General features: G+C 44.7%; 1 protein-coding gene across 50 annotated transcripts in view; it reads right to left on the minus strand.

Moving 5' to 3' along the window:
• The window catches only part of LOC110531155 (membrane-associated guanylate kinase, WW and PDZ domain-containing protein 1), a 314347-nt gene that overhangs the window by 121796 nt on the left and 165002 nt on the right, over nt 1-27549 (minus strand). For 17 of the 50 annotated variants that reach the window (XM_090184168.1, XM_090184171.1, XM_090184167.1 and 14 more), the window contains exon 1: nt 15656-15961. The exons of 32 other annotated variants lie outside the window; for them this stretch is intronic. The gene's annotated coding sequence lies outside the window, so the exon portion shown is untranslated. Of the gene's footprint in view, nt 1-15655; nt 16016-27549 lie in introns of those variants that run through there. One more of the 50 variants, XM_090184151.1, reaches the window with a different exon arrangement.

The raw sequence follows: 27549 nt of genomic DNA on the forward strand, positions 1-27549 counted from the left end.
AAAGACAGAATAGATGCTAGTGCTGTAGACAGGGTTAAAGTCGCACTCCAGTCTCCTTTTCACCTCATTTAACCCCTGATTTACTTAACAAAAGGCATATCTCAATAGGTGGTCCAGGTATCCTCATGACATGGCACAATTGGGGAGTGAGTGTATATTACTGTATTTATACATAAGATATTGTTTTTCAACAGGAAAAGTAAGAAAAATTGCTGGAGTGCATCGTTATAAAGAAAAAGAACATGGAACAAATAGCTGACCCTGAATATACAATTGATGTTTATTAGCTACCATTATTTACATTTCTTGCCATTCTATGGGGAGATACTATTGGCACACTAAAACCTGCACATTCTTTTATGTTTTTACACGTACCAACATATGGATGTGATCATTCTACAGTGGTCCCTGCAGCATATACTCAAACTGGTTTGATTAGAACGCTTATTTGGAACGTCCAGTTTCAATTGACGCAACAATCAGCATAACACAATCATCCAAACCGGGAAATCTAGGCTACATTTGTCCTAGCGCTAACTGAGTAAAGATTGACATTACACAAGCGGTCATATTTTTATATCTCGGCTGACAGAAACTGCAATATGAATTAGCTAATAGCAATGACTATTTATAATTAACCTCATTATAACATATTTAGTCTGACAGATGTTAACGTGACACCCAGAATGATTAGTATAATGTCAACAAACATGGCGCCACGCATACACATAGCTGGCAAATAGCTTAGCATTAGCTCATGATAATCAGTACAACCTTCAAAAAAGTATTTTACCTACATCATAGGTGTCCATTACAATCTAACTATTTGTCACCAGTACTTGAAAACATGTGAATAAAAGTGTAAATATATTATGCTCCATACATACATACATACATACATACATACGAGTCGTTCCACCTTTGAAAGTTGTGTCATACTGCATCACACCTTGTGGGCTGCAGCAGAATTCTATGACACCTTATTTAATTGTCAGCCATTGTTGCCATTAATGCTAGTTAGTGCTAGTTTGACCACCAGAGGGCATCTTTGAGAAGCATTTGACAGTTTTTAATATTGGCTGTACTCGAGAATTTAAAACCTTTTTTTGTAAGAACAAGGTATATGGGATAGATTTAAAGAAATGTAGGTTAATTAATTTGATTAATATTATGGTGTTTCTTTTCCAAGAAAAACAAAAAACAAAACCCTCAAGGTTTCCGTCAGGAAAATATGGTGCTGGGAGCTGGGGGGGGAGTGCAACTAAAATATAGCTGATATGTACTGTACAGTAGTTGAAATAAACAACTGCATTTTGAAAGTACTTTTTATTGTTATTTCATTAACGAAAGCATAAATATGTTGATTAACAGATACTGTGTAAAATGTTAGAGTACTTAAGTTAGGGGGATATTCACACCTACAGTAGCCGGGCTATTAAACTAAGTGTTGGATGACAGATTGGCTCTCGGAACTCATTAACTCCTCCTTCCCCTCGGACCGCTCTAAGACATCGTACCTCATCACGCTGATGTCCGGGAGGGCTCTCGCCTGGGCTACGGCAGTACGGGAACAACAGTCAGCCGTATGCTTCAGTCTAGAGGAGTTTGTGGCGGAGGTAAAGAACGTTTTTGATGCTCCATTGTCCGGGAGAGCTGCCTGGAAGTTACTCCAGCTTCGGCAAGACTCTCGCAGTGTGGCAGACTATGTGGTGGATTTCCGCACCTTGCCTGGAACCTGGAAGCGTTGTTTGATATTTTCCTGCACGGAGTATCGGAGGAAGTAAAGGACGAGCTTGCAGCCTGGGAACAGACGGATCTTGACTCGCTCATCACCTTGACCATTCGGATCAATGGGTGACTACAGGAATGAAGAAAGGAGAGGAGATTCGATTTCATTCATCCACCCAAGGATTCCACCTCGCCTCCGAGGCATCTCGGAAGTCCCTGACAGCTCCGTTGCCGAGAGAACAAAATAAAAACATCTGTCTTGTCCACGAGCAGTATACACAGACCCGTGTCCTATAGCCAATCAGAGCTACAGTAGGCCTTTATACAAACAAGCCATTTGCCACACGGGCCTGCCATCTTTAACTTGGAACTGAACTTTGTGTTTATAGGCAGTTACAACAATGCGGCTTTAGATCATTAAAACACATTTACCAAAAGCCACAAAATATCCCTGAATAGATTTCTGCAAATATGTAAACACCTCGGGAGTTCTTACATTTGGGAACTTTACAGTCCTGTTGATCAAACAACCATGAAAAGGTAGGCTCTCTCTCCTTCAGTTTTGCACATCAACAACAACAACAACAACAACTAATGCTAGCCAGAGCAAGATGAGCTAAAATCTAACAAAGGAATATTAGATAAACCCTCTCAAACGTTTTCAGTTAGTTGGCCGTAAAAATTGCACTGAGAAACGATGGGAAATTGTAGCCTCCTCGTCCTTCTGCAGTTTGCCTGCCAACGCATGCCTGTCCCAACCAAGCACCCAAGCTAACTGGATAATGTTGGCTAGCTAGCTACTTCCAGACACAAATGAGAGAACATCTCACTCTGACCATTTCATTCGCCATAGCAGAGCTAGTTAGGCTGTTTACTTGTTATCTAGAGCGTTCTTGACTAACTATTACTATTTCTGTTAAGTTTTAGTGACACCGGCCTTAGACTCAGGAGCCCCAGCCTTAGTTACATTCGTCCGTTTTTGTCCAGAATATTGAGTCATTGAAACTGAAACAGTGCATCCCGAATATAGGCAACAAACAATGTACCAGGCCAGCTGTGATTTGCAACCTGACAGCAATATTTTTTGGACTACTAAGACATGTCTTGGTTGAATTATATTAATCATGCAATGAACTGCATCCATCTATTCTGCCAACAATGCCTTAGTGTATATGTCATGGAACGTTGAGTCAAATTGAACCTATTTTTAAAGCCTCTTATAAAGTTGGCTTTGTACCATAAACTGGGAATTAGATATTTTTGACTGATATGATGATTTTTTTTTCCATATCTGCAAAATAGTTAAACTGCTGTCAGTTCCACTTTAACCTTTAGGTCAGTGGTTACTTTTTTTAAATGTTTTTTTGCAATGGGAAGTAATAGTTGTAATTTTCGATTGGGAAATACTTAATGGTTGTGTTTTTGTATTGTTATGATTGGGACCTGGCTTATTATGTCAGAGTGAATGGACTGCTTATCCTTGAACATCATGCCGTGTGTGACTGCTGTCTATTCATTGGCCCTATGCAGCCGTGCAGTGGTGCCTGGAGAAGTGGATATACGCAAAAGAATGGCAAAAAAAGTGTGAAAAATCCTGTTTTCTTATCTTTTTTAAATTAGTTTTTGTATATATTACAGGTTTTCACTCTCAAAACCCCTTTTTTATATATAGAAAAAAATCCAATAATGTGATGGCCTAAGTGTACAACAATGCTTAAACCACATCAATCTGATTGGGTGGGCCTGTTAGGGCCTGGCTCACCGGGCTCACCAGTGAATGGGCCTCTGTCCACCCAGACCCATCCTTGTCTACACCCCTGAACGCATCACCAGGGGCAAACTACCTGCCCTCCAGGACACCTACACCACCCAATGTCACAGGAAGGCCATAAAGATCATCAAGGACAACAACCACCTGAGCCACTGCCTGTTCACCCCGCTATCATCCAGAAGGCGAGGTCAGTACAGGTGCATCAAAGTTGGGACCGAGAGATTGAAAAACAGCTTCTATCTCAAGGCTATCAGACTGTTAAACAGCCACCACTAACATTGAGTGGCTGCTGCCAACACACTGACTCAACTCCAGCCACTTTAATAATGGGAATTGATGGGAAATTATGTAAAATATATCACTAGCCACTTTAAACAATGCTACCTAATATAATGTTTACATACCCTACATTATTCATCTCATATGTATTTGTATATACTGTACTCTATATCATCTACTGCATCTTTATGTAATACATGTATCACTAGCCACTTTAACTATGCCACTTTGTTTACATACTCATCTCATATGTATATACTGCACTCAATACCATCTACTGTATCTTGCCTATGCCGCTCTGTACCATCACTCATTCATATATCTTTATGTACATATTCTTTATCCCCTTACACTTGTGTCTATAAGGTAGTAGTTTTGGAATTGTTAGCTAGATTACTTGTTGGGTATTACTGCATTGTCGGAACTAGAAGCACAAGCATTTCGCTACACTCGCATTAACATCTGCTAACCATGTGTATGTGACAAATAAAATTTGATTTGAACAGTGCATGATGACAATTGCACATCACAAATAGCCTACTAATCAACACTTAGGACTAAACTTTTTAAATGCCTGGTTTGCATACCCATTGTTGGCTTAGTTAGCATTTACCCTACTGGCTAATTCATCTGTGAGCTACTCCATGACAAAACCAGTTGAGAGCTGGACACTTTTTTTGCCTGCAGATTATATTCCGCTGAAACTAGACTGTGTGTGGCACGCATGTGAATATACTTTGTGCATGATTTCTCTATTGTACTACATAATTGATAAAACGTTTACTTACACTACTATACTTTGATAAGAATCCGTAGGAATTAAAACGTGAGCATACGCAGTGCCCACTGAAAAATAAAGTGGGTATCCGGCGTATAACTGCGTATAGACTCCACTACACCACTGGCACTTTGTGTTTTACAAAAAGTACACTCTCCATTATGAGTGCACTGGTATTATGGTTGCTGTCCTTTCAGAATCACCAACCTGTCACACACTGAAGGCCTATAGGTTTGCCACTGCACAAACATGTCTATCTATAATATATATAAATACTGTTAAAGTTACTGTATTAATGTTTCAAGAAAAGTGAATATATTTGGCCCGGGGAAGCGGTTTTCTGCGCTGACTGAATGAAGGCTGGTAATTATATTTTTTTTTACTCAGCTTGTCTCGGCTGGTCTAGGGAATACATTACTTGTCCTCACTGTCCAAGACCAAGTCAAGAACGAGTACAAATGTATCCAACACAAGGCCGAGACACTCAGAGGCCGAGTACTACAACACTGGTAGTAGCAACTACACAGGTTATTCAAGTAAGAGCATGATCATCATTCAAGATTCATTCAGACCCTTTGGCTCGAGCGATCTAAGCAGTCGATCCAAAGTGCCTCTCTCTAACAATTTCCTCACTATATTGCCAGTTCTAGAGGAAATAATTTCAAGGTAGAGGCTGAGCCCTGATTGGCATTCACGTAATGCCGTGCAATTGCAGGTTATTCAAGCAAGAGCATAATCATCATTCAAGATTCATTCAGACCCTTTGGCTCGAGCGATCTAAGCAGTCGATCCAAAGTGCCTCTCTCTAACAATTTCCTCACTATATTGCCAGTTCTAGAGAAAATCATTTCAAGGTAGAGGCTGAGCCCTGAATGGCATTCACGTAATGCCGTGCAATTGCAATATTACAGTGCCTTACAGAAGTATTCATCCCTCTTGGCGTTTTTCATATTTTGTTGCATGACAACCTGTAATTTAAATGGATTTTTATTTGGATTGGACATGGACATGGACATACACAAAATAGTCCAAATTGGTGAAGTGAAATGAAAAAAACATGTTTAAAAAAATATACATATAAAAAAATTGAAAAGTGGTGCGTGCATATGTATTCACCCCCTTTGCTATAAAGCCACTAAATAAGATCTGATGCAACCAAATACCTTCAGAAGGCACAGAAATAGTTAAATAAAGTCCACCTGTATGCAATATAGGTGTCACATGATCTGTCACACGATCTCAGAATATATACACCTGTTCTGAAAGACCCCAGTGTCTGCAACACCACTAAGCAAGGGCCACCACCAAGCAAGCGGCACCATAAAGACCAAGGAGCTCTCCAAACAGGTCAGGGACAAAGTTGTGGAGAAGTACAGATCAGGGTTGGGCTTTAAGAAAATAACCACAACTTTGAACATCCCCGGAGCACCATTAAATCCATTATAACAAAATATGGCACCACAATAAACCTGCCAAGAGAGGGCCGCCCACCAACACTCACGGACCAGGCAAGGAGGGCATTAATCAGAGAGGCAACAAAGAGACCAAAGATAACCCTGAAGGAGCTGCAAAGCTCCACAGCGGAGATTGGAGTATCTGTCCATAGGACCACCTTAAGCCATACACTCCACAGAGCTAGGCTTTACTGAAGAGTGCCCAGAAAAAAAGCAATTGCTTAAAGAAGAAAATAAGCAAACACTTTTGATATTCACCAAAAGGCATGTGGGAGACTCCCCAAACATATGGAAGAAGGTACTCTGGTCAAATGAGACTAAAATGTAGCTTTTTGGCCATCAAGGAAACCGCTGTCTGTCACAAAAAAACACCTCTCATCACCTCGAGAACACCATCCCCACAGTGAAGCATGCTGGTGGTAGCATCATGCTCTGGGGATGTTTTTCCATCGGCAGGGACGTTTTCCCCCTTTTTTTTAATCTACTCTGTCATTGACTTGTTTGTGTTATTGGCTTGTTTATTGTTTACTCCATGTGTAACTCTGTGTTCTTGTCTGTGTCACACTGCTTAGCTTTATCTTGGCCAGGTCGCATTTGTAAATGAGAACTTGTTCTCAACTAGCCTACCTGGTTAAATAAAGGTGAAATAAAAGAAAAAAATATTTTTTTTCAAACTGGTCAGAATGAAAGGAATGATGGATGGTGCCTTATACAGGGAAATTCTTGAGGGAAACCTGTTTCAGTCTTCCAGAGATTTGAGACTGGGGCAGAGGTTCATCTTCCAGCAGGACAATGAGCCTAAGCATACTGCCAAAGCAACACTCGAGTGGTTTAAGGGGAAACATTTAAATGTCTTGGAATGGCCTAGTCAAAGCCCAGACCTCAATCCAATTGAGAATCTGTGATATGACTTAAAGATTGCTGTACACCAGCGGAACCCATCCAACTTGAAGGAGCTGGAGCAGTCAAATGCACAAGGTCCTCTACTTCGACAATTAATCCACAGATAAAAGGGTAAACCGAGTTTGTTATTCGTAATCTCTTTCTCTTCAGGCTTCTTCTTCTTATTTGGACTTTATATGGTGGTTGGCAACCAACTTTAAGGTGCATTACCACTAAGGACTGGACTGGAGTGTGGACCTCAGTTCATCTTTCAATCACCCACGTGGGTATATGCTCCTAAAAACCAATGAGGAGATGGGAGAGGTGGAAATTGCAGCACGTCGAGAGTCACAAATAGAACCAAGATCTATTTTAGCGCTTGGCCACACAGACACTCGTTGACTCACGCGAGCAGTGTGGGTGCAATGATTGAATAACATGTACGCGTAAGTTTATTTTGCAACGCTCGCACATGTGATGTGAGTGGTGTGATCAGCATGTTAGTTCCAATAGAACCAAGATGCAAAATCTTTGAGTGAAGGGTCACTCTGGAGAATGTGCCAGTGTTTGAGAATGGGCGGCTCTATCAGTCTCTTGTGCTCGGTTATGAGCCATGTTGAGGAGACTGAAGCCTTGTTCAAGGAACCTCTTTTTCATTATTTCAGCTTTAGTCTCAAAATCATTTGATTTGCTGCAGTTCCACCTTAGTCTGAGTAATTGACCAGTAGGAATATTGCATTTGAAAGGTTTAGGTTTGTCACGGCCGTCCTCCTCTTCATCTGAAGAGGAGAGACGAGATGGATCTGAGGACCAATACGCGGCGTGGTAAGTGTCCATGGCAAATCTTTAATCAAGAAAGACTGAACACTATACAAACGAGTAACAAAAACAATAAACCAAATTCGACCGTGAAGCTACAAAATGAGACCTGTGCTGAAACAAGCCATCAACATAGACAATCACCCACAAACAAACAGTGCAACCCAGGCTACCTAAGTATGATTCTCAATCAGAGACAACTAATGACACCTGCCTCTGATTGAGAACCATACTAGGCCGAAAACATAGAACTGCCCCAAAACATAGAAAAACAAACATAGACTGCCCACCCAACTCACGCCCTGACCATACTAAATAAATACAAAACAACGGAAATAAAGGTCAGAACGTGACAGTATCCCCCCCCAAAGGTGCGGACTCCGGCCGCAAAACCTTGACCTATAGGGGAGGGTCTGGGTGGGCGTCTGTCCGCGGTGGCGGCTCTGGCGCGGGACGCGGACTCCACTTCATCATTGTCTTAGTCCGCTTTATTGTCCGCCTCCGTGGCTTCCTCACCATGGCCACCCTACTCAATGACCCCACTGGACAGAGGGGCTGCTTGGGACAGAGGGGCAGCTCGGGACAGAGGTGGGGCAGCTGCTCGGGACAGAGGGACAGCTGCTCGGGACAGAGGGGCATCGGCAGCGGCGCCGGACAGGCGGGAGGCTCCGGCAGCGGCGCCGGACAGGCGGGAGGCTCCGGCAGAGGCGCCGGACAGGCGGGAGGCTCCGGCAGCGGCGCCGGACAGGCGGGAGGCTCCGGCAGCGGCGCCGGACAGGCGGGAGGCTCCGGCAGCGGCGCCGGACAGGCGGGAGGCTCCGGCAGAGGCGCCGGACAGGCGGGAGGCTCCGGCAGAGGCGCCGGACAGGCGGGAGGCTCCGGCAGAGGCGCCGGACAGGCGGGAGGCTCCGGCAGATGCGCCGGACAGGCGGGAGGCTCCGGCAGAGGCGCCGGACAGGCGGGAGGCTCCGGCAGAGGCGCCGGACAGGCGGGAGGCTCCGGCAGAGGCGCCGGACAGGCGGGAGGCTCCGGCAGAGGCGCCGGACAGGCGGGAGGCTCCGGCAGAGGCGCCGGACAGGCGGGAGGCTCCGGCAGAGGCGCCGGACAGGCGGGAGGCTCCGGCAGCGGCGCCGGACAGGCGGGAGGCTCCGGCAGCGGCGCCGGACAGGCGGGAGACTCCGGCAGCGGCGCCGGACAGGCGGGAGACTCCGGCAGCGGCGCCGGACAGGCGGGACCACCTGCAGGGAGGAGACAGCCTGGTGCGTGGGGCTGCCACAGGTACCACCAGGCTGGGGAGCCCTTCAGGAGGCTTGGGGTTAGGAGGAGGCACCTGAAGGACCGGGCTGTGGGGGAGCACTGGAGCTCTGGTGCGCAACCTTGGCACCACCTCCCCAGGCTGGATAACCACTCTAGCCCGGACCGTCCAGAGTGCAGGCACAGGTTGAACCGGGCTGTGGGTAAGCACGGGAGATCTAGTGCTTACTACACGCACCTCTCCCTTCGGCTCCATTCCCACATTCGCCCGGCACGAGCGGAGCGCAGGCAGAGGACGCACTGCACCCTCCCAGCGCCCCGGAGACACAGCACGCAGAGCCGGCGCAGGATACCCTGGACCAAAACTGCGTACCGGCGACCAGACCCGCTGAGCAGGCACCATATGCCCTGGCTCGATGCCCGCACTCGCATGACACTCTCGGGGGGCTGTCCTATAGCGCACCGGGCTATGGACACGTACTGGCGACACCGTGCGCTTAACCGCATAACACGGTGCCTGCCCAGTATCGCGCTGCTTATAATAAGCATGAGGGGTGAGCGCAGGTCTGCTACCTGGCTTAGCTCCACCCCTCGTGTGCCCCCCCCCAAAAAATGTTTGGGGCTGTCTCTCGTACCTGTCGCACTGCCGTGCTGCCTCCTCATATCGCCGCCGCTCAGCTTTCGCTGCCTCCAGCTCTGCTTTGGGGCGGCGATATTCCCCAGCCTGTGCCCAGGGTCCCTCTCCGTTCAGTATCTCCTCCCATGTCCAGGAGTCCTGTGATACCGGCCGCTGTTGTTGTTGCTGCTGCTGCTGCTGCTGTCGTCGCTGTTTTCTACCACGCCGCTTGGTCCTTGGTTGGTGGGTGATTCTGTCACGGCCGTCCTCCTCTTCATCTGAAGAGGAGAGACGAGATGGATCTGAGGACCAATACGCGGCGTGGTAAGTGTCCATGGCAAATCTTTAATCAAGAAAGACTGAACACTATACAAACGAGTAACAAAAACAATAAACCAAATTCGACCGTGAAGCTACAAAATGAGACCTGTGCTGAAACAAGCCATCAACATAGACAATCACCCACAAACAAACAGTGCAACCCAGGCTACCTAAGTATGATTCTCAATCAGAGACAACTAATGACACCTGCCTCTGATTGAGAACCATACTAGGCCGAAAACATAGAACTGCCCCAAAACATAGAAAAACAAACATAGACTGCCCACCCAACTCACGCCCTGACCATACTAAATAAATACAAAACAACGGAAATAAAGGTCAGAACGTGACAAGGTTGATTTCTAATATACCTTAGAACTGTGTTCTTACTGAGACGTTTGCGAAAAATAGTAGTTCCAAGCGTATCACTGCCACCTTAAAAATAGTGAGGTCCAGGAAATTGAACAGGTTACATAGCTGGTGTCTGGTGCGAGCTTTACACACATACATTAAACAGACCGGGATATCCAGTTATGTGACCAACTTTTTGCCTGTTTTGTTAATCCAGCTCTCGGCAGGGCGCTCCCGAAACAGCGTCTCTCTCCCTGGATCGTGGAGGCATATAGCAGCAAGGGTTACCTAGCGGTGTACACGCCCACTCCACAAAGGTTCTGGCAGCGTCTTGGGCATTGTTTAAAGGGTTAACTATAGGAGCTACAGTGCCTTGCGAAAGTATTCGGCCCCCTTGAACTTTGCGACCTTTTGCCACATTTCAGGCTTCAAACATAAAGATATAAAACGGTATTATTTTGTGTAGAATCAATAACAAGTGGGTCACAATCATGAAGTGGAACGACATTTATTGGATATTTCAAACTTTTTTAACAAATCAAAAACTGAAAAATTGGGCGTGCAAAATTATTCAGCCCCTTTACTTTCAGTGCAGCAAACTCTCTCCAGAAGTTCAGTGAGGATCTCTGAATGATCCAATGTTGACCTAAATGACTAATGATGATAAATACAATCCACCTGTGTGTAATCAAGTCTCCGTATAAATGCACCTGCACTGTGAGTCTCAAAGGTCCGTTAAAAGCGCAGAGAGCATCATGAAGAACAAGGAACACACCAGGCAGGTCCGAGATACTGTTGTGAAGAATTTTAAAGCCGGATTTGGATACAAAAAGATTTCACAAGCTTTAAACATCCCAAGGAGCACTGTGCAAGCGATAATATTGAAATGGAAGGAGTATCAGACCACTGCAAATCTACCAAGACCTGGCCGTCCCTCTAAACTTTCAGCTCATACAAAGAGAAGACTGATCAGAGATGCAGCCAAGAGGCCCATGATCACTCTGGATGAACTGCAGAGATCTACAGCTGAGGTGGGAGACTGTGTCCATAGGACAACAATCAGTCGTATATTGCACAAATCTGGCCTTTATGGAAGAGTGGCAAGAAGAAAGCCATTTCTTAAAGATATCCATAAAAAGTGTTGTTTAAAGTTTGCCACAAGCCACCTGGGAGACACACCAAACATGTGGAAGAAGGTGCTCTGGTCAGATGAAACCAAAATTGAACTTTTTGGCAACAATGCAAAACGTTATGTTTGGCGTAAAAGCAACACAGCTGAACACACCATCCCCACTGTCAAACATGGTGGTGGCAGCATCATGGTTTGGGCCTGCTTTTCTTCAGCAGGGACAGGTAAGATGGTTCAAATTGATGGGAAGATGGATGGAGCCAAATACAGGACCATTCTGGAAGAAAACCTGATGGAGTCTGCAAAAGACCTGAGACTGGGACGGAGATTTGTCTTCCAACAAGACAATGATCCAAAACATAAAGCAAAATCTACAATGGAATGGTTCAAAAATAAACATATCCAGGTGTTAGAATGGCCAAGTCAAAGTCCAGACCTGAATCCAATCGAGAATCTGTGGAAAGAACTGAAAACTGCTGTTCACAAATGCTCTCCATCCAACCTCACTGAGCTCGAGCTCAGCAAGGAGGAATGGGAAAAAATGTCAGTCTCTCGATGTGCAAAACTGATAGACATACCCCAAGCGACTTACAGCTGTAATCGCAGCAAAAGGGGGCGCTACAAAGTACTAACTTAAGGGGGCTGAATAATTTTGCACGCCCAATTTTTCAGTTTTTGATTTGTTAAAAAAGTTCTAAATATCCAATAAATGTCGTTCCACTTCATGATTGTGTCCCACTTGTTGTTGATTCTTCAGAAAAAAATACAGTTTTATATATTTATGTTTGAAGCCTGAAATGTGGCAAAAGGTCGCAAAGTTCAAGGGGGCTGAATACTTTCGCAAGGCACTGTATTTGTGCTGCGGTGAGTTGGCTATCACCACACACTTTTGTCAGGTTTTATGCTTATGGCTGGGACAGGGAAATGTCACTAGGCACGCACTCTATGTGCACAATACCCAGACTGCTGGATCTGGCGGGGTCAGATCTGGGTCGTCTGCCATGGGCAGTTTCATTTAGTATATGTTGGGGTCAGCTTGGGGCGTGATTATATTTCCATGTAGTATGTTGTAGTAAAGTTGACTGACTGAAAGGGAACACCTCTTTCTAATCTGGTTAGAGTCAGTTTGTGCTGTTCTGTGAAGGGAGAAGCGCTGTACGAGATCTTTCGTTTCTTGGCAATTTCTCGCATGGAACAGCCTTCATGTCTCAGAACAAGAATGGACTGACGAGTTTCAGAAGAAAATACTTTGTTTCTGGCCATTTTGAACCTGTAATCGAACCCACAAATGTTGATGCTCCAGATACTAAACTAGTCTAAAAAAGGCCAGTTTTATTGCTTCTTTATTCAGAACAACAGTTTTCAGCTGTGCTAACATAATTCCAAAAGGGTTTTCTAATGATCAAGTAGCCTTTTAAAATTATAAACTTGGATTAGCTAACACAATGTGCCATTGGAACACAGGAATGATGGTTGCTGATGATGGGCCTCTGTACGCCTATGTAGATATTCCATTAAAAATCAGCCATTTCCAGCTACAATAGTCATTTATATTAACAATGTCTACACTGTATTACTGATCAATTTGATGTTATTTTAAAGGACAAAAAACATGCTTTTCTTTCAAAAACAAGTTTTTTTCTAAGTGACCCAAAACTTTTGAACGGTAGTGGACATATTACCTCTATTATCTCGACTAACATCTGACCTCGCACATTGACTCTGTACTGGTACCACCTGTATATAGCATCACAACTGTTATTTTACTGCTGCTCTTTAACTATATGTTATTTTATATTTATCCATTTTTTACTTAACACTTATCTTTCTTAAAACTGCATTGTTGGTTAAGGGCTTGTAAGTAAGGCCTACACTTGTTGTATTCAGCGCATGTTACAAATACAATTTGATTTGATTTGACTTGAAACACAAGCAATGGACATTGGACCAGTGCAAATCTGTCCTTTGGTCTGATGAGTCCAAATACAATATTTTTGGTTCCAACCACCGTGTTTTTGTTAGAAGCAGAGTAGGTGATCTCCCCATGTGTGGTTCCCACCGTGAAGCATTGGGGAGGAAGTGTGATGGTGTGGGGGTGCTTTGCTGGTGACACTGTCGGGATTAATTTAGAAATTAAAGCACACTTAACCAGCATGGCTACCACAGCATTCTGCAGCGATACGCCATCCCATCTGGTTTGTGCTTAGTTGGACAATCATTTGTTTTTCGATAGAACAATGACTCAACACACCTCCAGGCTGTGTAAAGGCTATTTGAGCCAAGAAGGAGAGTGATGGAGTGCTCAGCATTTGTGGGAACTCCTTCAAGTCTGTTGGGAAAACATTCCAGGTAACCTCATGAAGCTGGTTGAGACAATGCCAAGAGTTTGCAAAGTTGTTATCAAGGCAAAGGGTGTTTACTTAAAAGAATCTAAAATCTAAAATATATTTTGATTTGTTTAACACTTTTTTGGATACCACATGATTCCATATGTGTTATTTCATAGTTAATGTCTTCACTATTATTCTACAATGTAGAAAATAGTTTTTTTTTTTTTTACTTAAATGAGTGTGTCCAAACTTTTGACTGGTACTGTATATTTTTTAAGCTTAATTATCCAGATACCTTGCTAAAATACACAAAACAAGTTTTCCCCTTTTTTCTTCTGTCCCTACTAAAAGCTCGGTCAGCACAGGCATGCAGGATGAAAGAGGGAGAAAAGAGCTTTAAACCGTCCATTTAGAACAACAAATGGTGCTGACAGATAGGGCTGCCATTCTTCTAGCTCTTAGGAAACTTTGCATTATTTTGTTTTTTTGTAGTATTATTTCTTACATTATTAGCCCAGAATTTTACATACAGTCATATTACATACAGTCGGGAATAACTTTTGGATATCAGAGTGGAGGTAACTCACCAGCATTACAACCAGGAATACTGTATCTTAGTTGATTCCGCTCTGACATTGCTCACCCAAATATTTATATATGCTTAATTCCATTCCTTTACTTTACATTTGTGTGTTTTGTTGTAAAATTGTTAGATAATACTTGTTAGAAATTACTGCACTGTTAGAGCTAGAAACACAAGCATTTTGCTACACCCACAATGACATCTGCTAAACATGTGTATGTGACAAATAACATTTGATTTGATTTTTAAAGAGTAAGCTGTGAGACGAGGAAGTTAGTACCCCATTCATAGATGCTAACTGCTTTAGTGCCTATTGACGATTGGGTCTTCTGACCGGGGGTGGTTTGTTAAGAGCCCCGACCCTTGCTCTAAATGTTAACACGCATAGCATGCAGTACAGTTTTGGAAACATAAGGAACGTATCTTTCATTTCAGCGAGAAACTATTTTCAAAAACCAAAAGGTTAAATTACTACACACCTTTATAGGGTTATGGTTCCCACATTGCCATATATCCATGTTACAGTGCTTGTTTACGGAAAACAGATGAAAGACAGGTGATTAGCACAAGTTGTCCATTCTATCTGCGTCTTCGAACTCCGGTGTATAAACGGAAGAGGGACACCACAAATGTGTTGTCACTGAAAAATACTGTCAGCTGCAACTGTGTTAAAACATTGTACAGTAAGTGTGTATTTTGCATTTGTGAAATTATCCTGATGTTATATGAAAGTATATGGATTCAAGTTTATAGAACCATTCCGCAATTGAGAATCGATTCATGTTTATGGAGTGTTTAGCTGTTTTGGCTGCCAGTGCCAATTCGACTTTAAACAGAACATGTAAGGTCTTTGGACTATAAAGAGTAACGTTAGTCTCATTTAGTCCATTATTGGGCTAGGGGTTAGTAGACAGGCACCGGCAGAGATTTATATATATATATATATATAAAGAGAGAGAGCAAGAGAGAGAGAGAGAGACGCTGTGCAGCCATACGGGATAACGTCCTTCAGCAATAGGCGAGTGTGTGAACAGATCAGCGTTTAAATCAGCCACTCCGCTCTTCAAACACTGTCTCAGCACACAGACAAAACACACACACTCAGACAAGTAGCTTCGTTATCTCACAAACGCACACACAATCTGCTCAGCCATCACACACACACAGACAACACATCACAGTTCAATATCACCACAGATCTGCATAAGCACGGATTCAATCAGTATTTCAACTTAACACACAGAAATATTCTCCCCCTCTCTCTTGCTCTATCCATCTATCATCCCCCACCCACACCAGCTAATCTCAGAAGCTAGGGCAACACTACACACAGGAGGAAAGGTAAATGTCACAGATTTACCTCAGTGGCTTTCCTGCTCCTCTCCCTCTCTTTTATTCCACAGAAATATTCCTAGCAGCATACATCCAAACAGGCTGAAATCTATGGGTCTTCCTCCACCCAAAGCCATCCATGGATCATCTAGTCATTCTTCTGTTAACATAGTGCTACCCTACTCCCCCGCTAGCTCATGCAGGCACACACAGGCAGCTATAGGCAGCTGCTTTCTTTCCTTCAAAGCTCTACAAGCAGAGCAAAGCAAATTAAAGGTCCAGCCCAGCTTAGAGCCTAAACCAATGTGAGCTATTCACACTCCAGCTCCTGTCTGAGGCTAATGGCTGCAGCCCCACAGCCCCCTGCATGCGTGCCCCCGCCCACAGCAACTCTGATATCCTCTCTCTCCCTCTATTTATCTGTTTCTGTCTCCATCTCCAGGGCCCTATAAAATCCATTACATTTTGGCCTGATTCCATTGAGTTTTTTTTCTAAGGTTTCCATTTCCCTGTTTTTTCAGGTTTACATTCTCAAAATCATACTTTTTAAATAGAAAACAAAATAATTAAACCACATCCGGTGTCTACTTTGAGGACTGGGATTTTTTGTTTTAATTTAGGTGGTTTTGCTCATTTTGAAGCTCTCTCTTTATCTCTAAATATCTCCCTCTTCCCCAAAACCCAAGCATTCAACCCTTTCTCCCTCTCTCTCTTTTACACACATACACACACACACACACTGTCATGCCCTGACCTTAGAGAGCGTGTTTATTTCTCTATTTGGTTAGGTCAGGGTGTGATTTGGGTGGGCATTCTAGTTTTCTATTTCTTTGTTGGCCGGGTATGGTTCCCAATCGCAGGCAGCTGTCTATCGTTGTCTCTGATTGGGAATCATACTTAGGCAGCCTATTTTCCACCTGAGTTTGTGGGATCATGTTTTTGCACAGTTGCTGTATAGCCCTGCAGAACTTTACGTTCGTTGATCTTTTGTTGGTTTTTTTGGTGTTCATATTTAATAAAGAAAGATGTACACTTTCCACGCTTTGGTCTCATTCCGACGACGGACGTAACACACACACTCATGACTCTTACCAGCACATGCTCCCTCCTGAAAAGACTAGGCATTCTGATCAGCCTCATGTAGGTATTGTAAAAGAGTGTAAATCAACACAGCAAGTACTGAGCTATGGCAGGCGGTAAGGGATATTGTAATGGCTGAGGTATGGGTTTGGGTGTAGACCCAAGGTGGGGGCAGGGGGCAGGGGATAGGGTTGGGGGGTACTGCATAAGAGTATGATTGGTAATGAAGATGGGGTTGTGGGTGGGGTAAGGGCTGCTAGATGATGTAAGAGTATAGATGAATGTGAAGAGGGTGGTAAAGCTATGGCTCTGGACTGAGAAGCTTGGATTTGGCCAAGAGGCAGGGCTACAGAGAGGACAAGGGGAGGATTAGTTTTGAGAGATGCAGACCTAGAGTAAAGCTAGATAAGGCAAGCCCATACCTGCATGGATATAGCCTGTTGCACAGGGTTTATACAAACTGCCCACCAACCATGTGAGCTGCACTCATGGCGACAAGACTACAGTTAACTTTGTTTACAGTTACCTTCAAATTCACACATTCAGAAGATTTTGCTCTTACCACCACAGACAGATGCTGGCACTAAGACCACACTCAGTCAGCTGTATAAGGAAACAAGCAAACAGGAAAGAACTCACCCAGAGGCGGCGCTCCTAGTGGCCAGAGACTTTAATGCAGGGAAACTTATATCACTTATACTAAATTTCTACAAACATGTTAAATGTGCAATCAGAGGGAATTTTTTTTACTCCGCACACAGAGATGCGTACAAAGCTCTCCCTCTCCTCTCCATCCATTTGGTAAATCCGACCATATCTCTATCCTCCTGATTCCTGCTTACAAAATTAAAGCAGGAAGCACCAGTGACTCGGTCTATAAAAAAGTGGTCAGATGAAGCAGATGCTAAATTACAGGACTGTTTTGCTATCACAGACTGGAACATGTTCCGGGATTCTTCTGATGGCATTGAGGAGTACACCACATCAGTCACTGGCTTTATCAATAAGTGCATCGAGGACATCGTCCCCACAGTGACTGTACGTACATACCAACCTGAAGCCATAGATTACAGGCAACATTCGCACTGAGTTAAAGGGTGGAGCTGCCGCATTCAAGATGCGGGACTCCAACCCGGAAGCTTACAGGAAATCCTGCTATGCCCTGCGACGCACCATCAAACAGACAAAGTGTCAATAAAGGGCTAATATTGAATCATACTACACTGGCTCCGACAAACTATAACAGGCTACAAAGGGAAGCACAGACATGAGCTGGTCAGTGAGACGAGCCTACCAGACGAGCTAAATCTCTTCTATGCTCGCTTCGAGGCAAGCAACACAGGCATGCATGAGAGCATCAGCTGTTCCAGATGACTGTGTGATCACGCTCTCTGTAGCCGACCTGAGTAAGACCTTTAAACAGGTCAACATACACAAGGCTGCGAGGCCAGACTGATTACCAGGACGTGTGCTCCGGGCATATGCTGACCAACTGCAATGTGTTTTCACTGACATTTTCAACATGTCCCTGATTGAGTCTGTAATACCAACATGCTTCAAGCAGACCACCATAGTCCCTGTTTCCAAGAACACAAAGGCAACCTGCCTAAATGACTACAGACACGTAGCACTCAAATCTGTAGCCATGAAGTGCTTTGAAAGGCTGGTAATGGCTTACATCAACACCATTATCCCAGAAACCCTAGACCCACTCCAATTTGCATACTGGCCAAAAATATCCAAAGATGATGCAATCTCTATTGTACTCCACATTGCCCTTTCCCACCTGGACAAAAGGAACACTTATGTGAGAATGCTGTTCATTGACTACAGCTCAGCGTTCAACACCATATCACATCACTAAGCTAAGGATCCTGGGACTAAACACCTCCCTCTGCAACTGGATCATGGACTTCCTGATGGGATGCCCCCCAGGTGGTGAGGGTAGGTAGCAACACATCTGCCACGCTGATCCTCAACACAGGAGTCCTCCAAGCGTGTGTGCTCTGTCCTCTCCTGTACTCCCCGTTCACAAATGCCTGCATGGCCAGACACGACTCCAACACCATCATTAAGTTTGCTAACGACACAACAGTGGTAGGCCTGATCACCGACAATGACGAGACAGCCTATAGGGAGGAGGTCAGAGACCTGAACGGGTGGTGCCAGAATAACAACCTGTCCCTCAACGTAACCAAAACTAAGGAGATGAATGTGGATTACAGGAAAAGAGGACCGAGTTGCCCCCCCATTCTCATCGACGGGGATGTAGTGGAGCAGGTTGAGAGCTTCGAGATCCTTGGTGTCCACATCACCAACAAACTAGAATGGCCCAAACACAAAGCATATTCCCCCTCAGGAAACTGAAAAGATTTGGCATGAGTCCTGAGATCCTCAAAAGGTTCTACAGCTGCAACATCGATTATTGCATTACTGCCTGGTATGGAAATTGCTCGGCCTCCGACCGCAAGGCACTACACTGGGGATAAGCTGCCTGCCATACAGGACCTCTACACCAGGCGGTGTCAGAGGAAGGCCCTAAAAATTGTCAAAGACCCCAGCCACCCCAATCATAGACTGTTCGCTCTACTACCGCATGGCAAGCGGTACCATAGTGCCAAGTCTAGGACAAAAAGGCTTCTCAACAGTTTTTACCCCCAAACCATAGGACCCCTGAACAGGTAATCAAATGGCTACCCGGACTATTTGCATTGTGTGCACCCCCCAACCCCTCTTTTACACTGCTGCTACTCTCTGTTTATCATATATGCATAGTTTATCATATATGCATAGTCACTTCAACTATACATTCATGTACATACTACCTCCATTGGCCCGACCAACCAGTGCTCCAGTACATTGGCTAACCGGGCTATCTGCATTGTGTCCCGCCACCCACTACCCGCCTACCCCTCTTTACGCTACTCCTTCTCTCTGTTCATCATATATGCATAGTCACATTAACCATATCTACATGTACATACTGCCTCAATCAGCATGACTAACTGGTGTCTGTATGTAAACTCGCTACTGTTATAGCCTTGCTACTGTATATAGCCTCGCTACTGTTTTTCACTGTCTTTTTTACTGTTGTTTTTATTTCCTTACTTAACTATTGTTCGCAAAACCTTTATTTGCACTACTGGTTAGAGCCTGTAAGTATGCATTTCACTGTAAGGTCTGTAAGGTCACATGCCTGTTGAATTTGGCGCATGTGACAAATACACTTTGATTTGATTTTATTAAGAGCATGTCAAATAGTATAATAATTGAGTGTCAAATGAAAGCTAAGAGTCTCTATTTTTTTAAAATTAAGAAATATATACATGTTTTCCAAACATTTTCCACCCTAAAAATGTGGAATAAGCAAAGGTTTAGATTTTTGTTCAAACTGATGGAAAAGGGGTCTCTATGGGATCGGTGTCGCTTCACCAGGATGGTTGAGCTAACGTGTGCTAATGTGATTAGCATGACATTATAAGTAACAAGAACGTTTCCCAGGACATAGACATGTCTTATATGTGCAGAAAGCCTCAATTCTTGTTAATCTAATGGCACTGTCCAATTTACAGTAACTATTACAGTGAAAAAATAACATGGTATTGTTTGAGGAGAGATCACGGCAACTGGTTTGATGCATTCACCTCTTAAGGTAAATAATGTACTTACATTCAGTAATCTTGCTCTGAGTTGTCATCCTGAGGGTCCCAGAGATAAAATGTAGCATAGTTTTGTTTGATAAAATATTTGTTTTATTCAAATGTAGGAACTGGGTTCTACAGTTTGAACCCCTGCTGTTTCTGAACCTATCAACCCCTATATATTTTAAGATATTTTCACATCTCTCTCTCACATGGAAAATAGAAGTTCGCAGAAGTAACAAGTAAAGGTAGCTCTACCAATTTATTAGTGTTTCTAATGATATCAAGTTTGTTTATGAATTAATAAGTGAATTAAAACGCCTTCTATTACCAAATCAATAAGGAAATTACTGCAATCGAATTGGCTATAATGGGAAATCATAGTAATCACAAACCCCAGATGGGTCACCTGCTACTGTTCTCCCTTCCACTGGCAGTTTTTTTTTCAATTTTTCTGTTGTCTGGTGATCAAAGACCAACTGTGAAAACCATCTGGACAATCCCTCCCTCTCACTCTCCTTGACACCTACCCTCTATCAATTTACTGTAACAAGCATTCTCACCCACTAAGCACCTGCCGTCCATAAGTAGTTGAAATTTGGTTAGTCCGCCCTGGCCGGACCAAATCTGAACAAATCATATTACATTTTTATTTATTTAACTTGGCAAATCAGTTAAGAACAAATTCGTATTTACAATGACGACCTACCCCTAACCTGGACGACGCTGGGCCAATTGTGCGCCACCCTATGGGGTTCCCAATCACGGCAGGATGTCATACAGCCTGGAATCAAACCAGGGACTGTAGTGACACCTCTAGCACTGAGATGCAGTGCCTTAGACTGCTGCACCACTCGGGATGTCTATGTTTCACAAGATAAAGACAGACCAGTGAATTAAAGAAAAGAAAAGTAGAATTGAGTTGAGTAGAATTCAGTACAGTACAGCACACTAGAGTAGAGTACATATCTACTTTACTGTACTGTACTGAACTCTACTTTACTCTGCTGTGCTGTGATGTCCAAACTTCTGAAACATAGATGTCTATAATTGTTTTAGATTTGGTGTTGTCTGGACCAACCAAATGTGGTCTTATTTGGGGGCGGAGCTCATTACAATTATAGCCAGTGTGTAGAATAATACTTGTGTTTATCTATTCAAGATAAATCACCATGAAGAGAATTATATTCATTTCCAAAATGATGCATTTCTGTATAGAACAGATTAGGGACCCATGATGTAATTCTGCTACCGTAACTCTGTTAACGGATACAAATCCACTTCCCCTACTGTAGTTGAATAACCAAAATAATTTATTTCAAACTCAAGGTGTCATGTCATAGCTGACACTGTCACTTCCACTCCCGCACGCAACGTCACAGGTCTACAAATCACCGGTTCTGGCAAACCATCTTTATGCACACCTGGACTTCATTACTCCCTTGATTACTTACCCTTTGTATAGCACTCTTGTTATCAGCCATTAGATTGTATTTTTTATTTTTATTTGTCAGAAACTTCTCTTGTTTTGTATTGCTCCATGTTCATTATTATAAAACTCACTAACTGCACCTACTTCCTGACTCCCTGCGTCTATGTTACAGAATACTACCTCAACAAATGGGAGCAGCAGTTAACTAAGACATCTACTAGATGGTCGGAGAACTAGTAACACCATGACAAGCTGTCTCATTTGGGGACGGTTATGGATGAGGTCCTCCGTGTTCTTCAATTAGTCAACATTACTCAAGGGGCATGATCTCCAAATAGCAAAGGATTCTCTACCGCAAGTTGACCCAGCAAGCCAGTACCCCATACAGCAGTCCGTCCTGCTCAGTGACGCCCGATTGTCCCTACCGGACAAATATGACGGGACTCCATTGAAATGCTGTGGCATCCTACTCCAGTGCACCATTTATTTCACTCATCAGAATAGAGTCCCCACCCCCGAGAGGTCCGAGTTTGCCACGGTTATTTCTCTGCTGACTGGACGGGCTTTGGAGTGGACCACGGCTGTCAGGGAGAGAGGAGAGGAAGAGCTGGGTTCCTATGAGAGGACCATGGCTCAGGGGGGTCTTTGACCATCCACCAGAGGACAGAGATGGGGGTGAGCACCTACTCCAACTATGGCAGGATGGCCAGACCACGGCGGACTATGCACTAACCTTTCAGACAGTGGCAGCATCCATCGGATGGAATGAGCCGGCGCTCCAGAGCCTATTCAGAAGACGATTGTGCGAAGAGGTCCAGGTGGAGTTGACGTACCAAGACGGAAACCTACCCTTGGACGCCCTCATTGATGGCCATTCGTCTGGATATTCGTCTTCGGGAGTGTTGGTATCCCCATCGCCTTTCTCCCTAATCTGTTGTCAGAGCCTGAACCCATGGAGGTGAGGGCCACACATCTCTCCGCGTCTGAGCGAAGCCGTCGTGGGGCTCTGTCCTTATTGAGGAGGGGGCACTAGCTTCAACTGTGTCCCCCACGTTCTAACCGGGGTTCAATGGGAGCAGAGGGAGAGCCACTTGAGTTAGGTTGTGAGTATTACATCATCATCCCATTCCACCAAACCTTTCTTCGTAATGATTTCACTGGCTGGCTGTCCTTCATGTTTTGTTTCTACAGCTCTAGTGGACAACGGTGCTGCAGGGAATTTTATTGACCAGGCCCTCACCACCTCTACTCTCCTTGTCCAGTTCAAGCACTGGATAGTCAACCACTGGGATCCGGGACAATCACACACATCACAGCACCACTCACCCTCACCGTGGACTCCATACATCAAGAAAGCCTTCCCTTCCTCATCATCAGTGCACCTGTATACAACATCATCCATGGCCTCCCATGGCTTCAATGTCATAACCCCACCATCTCATGGCCGAGGATGAAAATCACACTGTGAACCTTTATTTTTTATTTCACCTTTATTTAACCAGGTAGGCTAGTTGAGAACAAGTTCTCATTTGCAACTGCGACCTGGCCAAGATAAAGCGTAGCAATTATCGACACATACAACAACACAGAGTTACACATGGAATAAATAAAACATACAGTCAATAATACAGTATATAATAATAATACTGTTTTCCTAAGCCAGGATTCAGACACGGCTAAGACATCTGGGTTGGCAGAGTGTGCAAAAACAGTGAGTAAAACAAATTTAGGGAGTAGGCTTCTAATGTTAACATGCATGAAACCAAGGCTTTTACGTTTACAGAAGTCAACACATGAGAGCACCTGGGGGGTGGGAGTGGAGCTAGGCACTGCAGGACCTGGATTATCCTCAACATCACCAGAGGAACAGAGGAGAAGTAGGATAAGGGTATGGCTAAAGACTATACGAACTGGCCGTCTAGCACGTTCAGAACAGAGAGTAAAAGGAGCAGGTTTCTGGGCACGATAGCATAGATTCAAGGCATAGTGTACAGACAAAGGTAAGGTAGGATATGAGTACATTCGGCATTGAGTAATGAAGGGAGAGATATAGTCTCTAGAGATGTTTAAAACAGGTGATGTCATCGCATATGTAGGAGGTGGAACAACATGGTTGGTTAAGGCATATTGAGCAGGGCTAGAGGCTCTACAGTGAAATAAGACAGTAACCAGGACAGTAATGGACAAGGCATATTGATATTAGAGAGAGGCATGCGTAGCCAAGTGAAAATATGGGTCCAGTGAGTGGTTGGGCTGGCTGGGGACACAGCGATTCAGACAGTTAGCAGGCTAACAAGCTAAACAAGCTAGCAGCTAGTAGACCAGGGCATGCTAGCAGTTAGCAGGCCGGGTTAGCAAGCAAGCAGTTAGCATGGGCTAGCAGTTAGTAGACCAGGGCAAGCTAGCAGTTAGCAGACCGGGTTAGCAAGCAAGCAGTTAGCAAGGGCTAGCAGTTAGCAGACCGGGCAGGCAAGCTAGCAGTTAGCAGACCAGGGCCTGGCAGTTTAGCAGTTAGCAGACCGGGTTAGCAAGCAAGCAGATAGCAGGGGATAGAAAGTTAGCCTTTGGGGGGGGGGACGTCGCGATGGGGGTAAGTCTGTTTTTGCCTCTTCATGCGGTGACGTCGATAGACCAGTCATGGAATTAGTAGGGTTCTTTACCTCGATCGCCTCTCCTCTCACTTTTCTCCTGAAGGGTGGTTTCCTGAAGTTCAGATGGAATTCTCCAGCTGACGAAGCCTTCCGCCTACTGAAGGGTTATTTCACCTCCATCATGTTGCTTGAACACCAGATCTTATGCTGCCCTTTGTGGTGGAGGTGGACGCTTCAGAAGTAGGTGTGGTGGCTGTCCTGTCCCATCGTCTAGGTAATCCACAGAAATTGTATGCTTATTACTCAAAAAAGCTGTCTCCTGTAGAGAGGAACTATGATGTTGGCGATCGGGAGCTCCTGGTGGTGAAGTTGACATTAGAGGAGTGGAGACACTGGCTGGAGGGCCCCCAGGACCCATTTCTCATCCTCACCAACCATCAGAACCTGGAGTACATACGGACAGCGAGGCGACTGAACCCGCACCAAGCCAGGTGGGCCCTTTTCTCCACCAGATTGGATTTCATCCTGACACATCGCCCAGGTAAAAAAAAAACTTCAAAGACGATGCCCTGACCCATCTCTATGATTCGGGAGAGGATCCTGTCTTGAGTCCACCCATAATCACTCCCTCTCGAGTCATAGCCTCTGTGTTCTGGGAAGTAGATGTGGACATTCGCCTGGCCTCGGGGAGGGAACCCACACCTGCCACCTGTCCTCCTGAGCTCACCTACATTCCCACAGGGATAAGTGATCTGCTATTGACCTGGTTGCACACAGCTTTTGTCGCTGGACATCCAGGTATCACCGGAACCATTCAGTCCATCACTGGAAAGCCCACCTTGGCGCAAGGACGTAACTCGTTATGTAAACTCCTGTTCCATATGTGCCCAATCCAAATCCCCCCGCAATGCTCCAGCGGGGGAACTCCTTCCCTTTCCCGTGCCTCAGCATCCCTGGTCTCATCTGTCCATTGACTTTGTCACTGATCGTCCTGCACTGTTCCAGCAGGAATACCGGCACTATGGCCTTCTGGAGGATATCGTCTCTGATCGTGGCCCAGAATTCACATCACGTGTATGGAAGACTTTCATGGAGAAGCTGGGGGTCATGGTCAGCCTCACTTCTGGGTACCGGCATCAGTCTAACGGGAAGGTGGAAAGGATGAACCAGGAGATGGAGAGGTTTCTGAGGAGCCACTGCCAGGACCTGCAGGAGGAGTGGGCCCAATTCCATCAAATGTTATTTGTCACATGCACTGAATACAACAGGTAGAGCTTACCATGAAATGCTTTCTTACATGCCCTTATCCAACAATACAGTTTTAAGAAAAATAAGAGTGAAGAAAAATATTTACTAAATAAACTAAAGTAAAAAATTAAAGGGGAACAATTAAAGGGGAACAATAAAATAACAATAACGAGGCTATATACTGGGGGTACCGGTACTGAGTCAATGTGCGGGGTACAGGTTAGTTGAGGTAATTGAGGTAGGGGTATAGGGACTATGCATAGATAATAAATAACAAACAGTGAGTAACAGCAGCGTAAAAAAATTGGGGCGGAATCAATGCAAATAGTCTGGGTAGCCATTTGATTAGCTGTTCAGCAGTCTTATGGCTTGGGGGTAGAAGCTGTTAAGAAGCCTTTTGGACCTAGACAAGGCTCTCCGTTACTGCTTGCCATGCGTTAGCAGAGAGAACTGTCTATGACTAAGGGTAGCTGGAGTCTTTGGCAATTTCTAGGGCCTTCCTCTGACAACGCCTGGTATAGAGGTCCTGGATTGCATATACCAGGCCGTGTTGCAACCAGTCAGGATGCTCTCGATGGTGCAGCTGTAGAACTTTTTGAGGATCTGAGGACACATGCCAAATCTTTTCAGTCTCCTGAGGAGGAATAGGCATTGTCATGCCCTCTTCATGACTGCCTTGGTGTGTTTGGACCATGATAGTTGGACACCAAGGAACTTGAAACTCTCAACCTGCTCCACTACAGCATCGTCATTTCTGATGGTCCACAATCATCTCCTTTGTCTTGATCACGTTGAGGGAGAGGTTGTTTCCATGCACCACACCTCCAGGTCTTTGACTTCCTCCCTATAGACTGTCTCATCATTGTCATTGATCAGGCCTACCACTGCTGTGTCATCGGCAAACTTAATGATGGTGTTGGAGTTGTGCTTGGCCATGGAGACATGGGTGAACAGGGAGGACAGGAGGGGACTAAGCACGCACCCCTAAGGGGCACCTGTGTTGAGGATCAGAGTGGAAGATGTGTTGTTGCCTAACCTTAACACCTGTCGGTGGCCCGTCAGGAAGTCCAGGATCCAGTTGCAGAGGGAGATGTTTAGTCCCAGGGTCCTTAGCTTAGTGAGAAGCTTTGAGGGCACTATGGGGTTGACCGCTGAGCTGTAGTCAGTAAACAGCATTCTCACATAGGTGTTCCTTTTGGGGCGGCAGGTAGCCTAGTGGTTAATGCATTGGACCAGTAACTGAAAGGTTGCTAGATCGAATCCCTGAGCTGCCAAGGTAGAAATCTGTTGTTCTGCCCCTGAACAACGCAGGTAACCCAGTGTTCCCCAGTAGGCCGTCATTGTAAATAAGAATTTGTTCTTAACTGACTTGCCTTGTTAAATAAAATGTTAAATTGTCCAGGTGGGAAATGGCAGCGTTGAGCACAATAGTGATTGCATCATCTGTTGGGGCGGTATACAAATTGGAGTGGGGTCTAGGTTTTCTGGAATGTTAATGTGAGCCATGACTTACACTTCATGGCTACAGACGTGAGTGCTTCGGGTCGGTAGTCAATTAGACAGGTTAACTTGGTGTTATTGGGCACAGGGACTATGGAGGTCTTCTTGAACCATGTAGGTATTACAGACTCGGCCATGGGCAGGTTGAAAATGTTAGTGAAGACAGTTTGTCAGCGCATGCTCGGAGTACACGTCACGGTAATCTGTCTGGCCCGGCAGCCTTGTGAATGTTGACTTGTTTGAAGGTCTTGCTCACATCGACTAAGGCGAACATGATCACACAGTCGTCCGGACCTGCTGTTGCTCTCATGCTTAACTCAAAGTAATTTAGCTCATCTGGTAAGCTTGTGTCACTGGGCAGCTTGTGGCTGGGCTTCCCTTTGTAGTCTGTAATAGTTTGCAAGACCTGCCACATCCAACGAGCATCTGA

The sequence above is a fragment of the Oncorhynchus mykiss genome, chromosome 9, assembly GCF_057628025.1.
Source record: "Oncorhynchus mykiss isolate SJ-2025 chromosome 9, ASM5762802v1, whole genome shotgun sequence".
Taxonomy (NCBI): domain Eukaryota; kingdom Metazoa; phylum Chordata; class Actinopteri; order Salmoniformes; family Salmonidae; genus Oncorhynchus; species Oncorhynchus mykiss.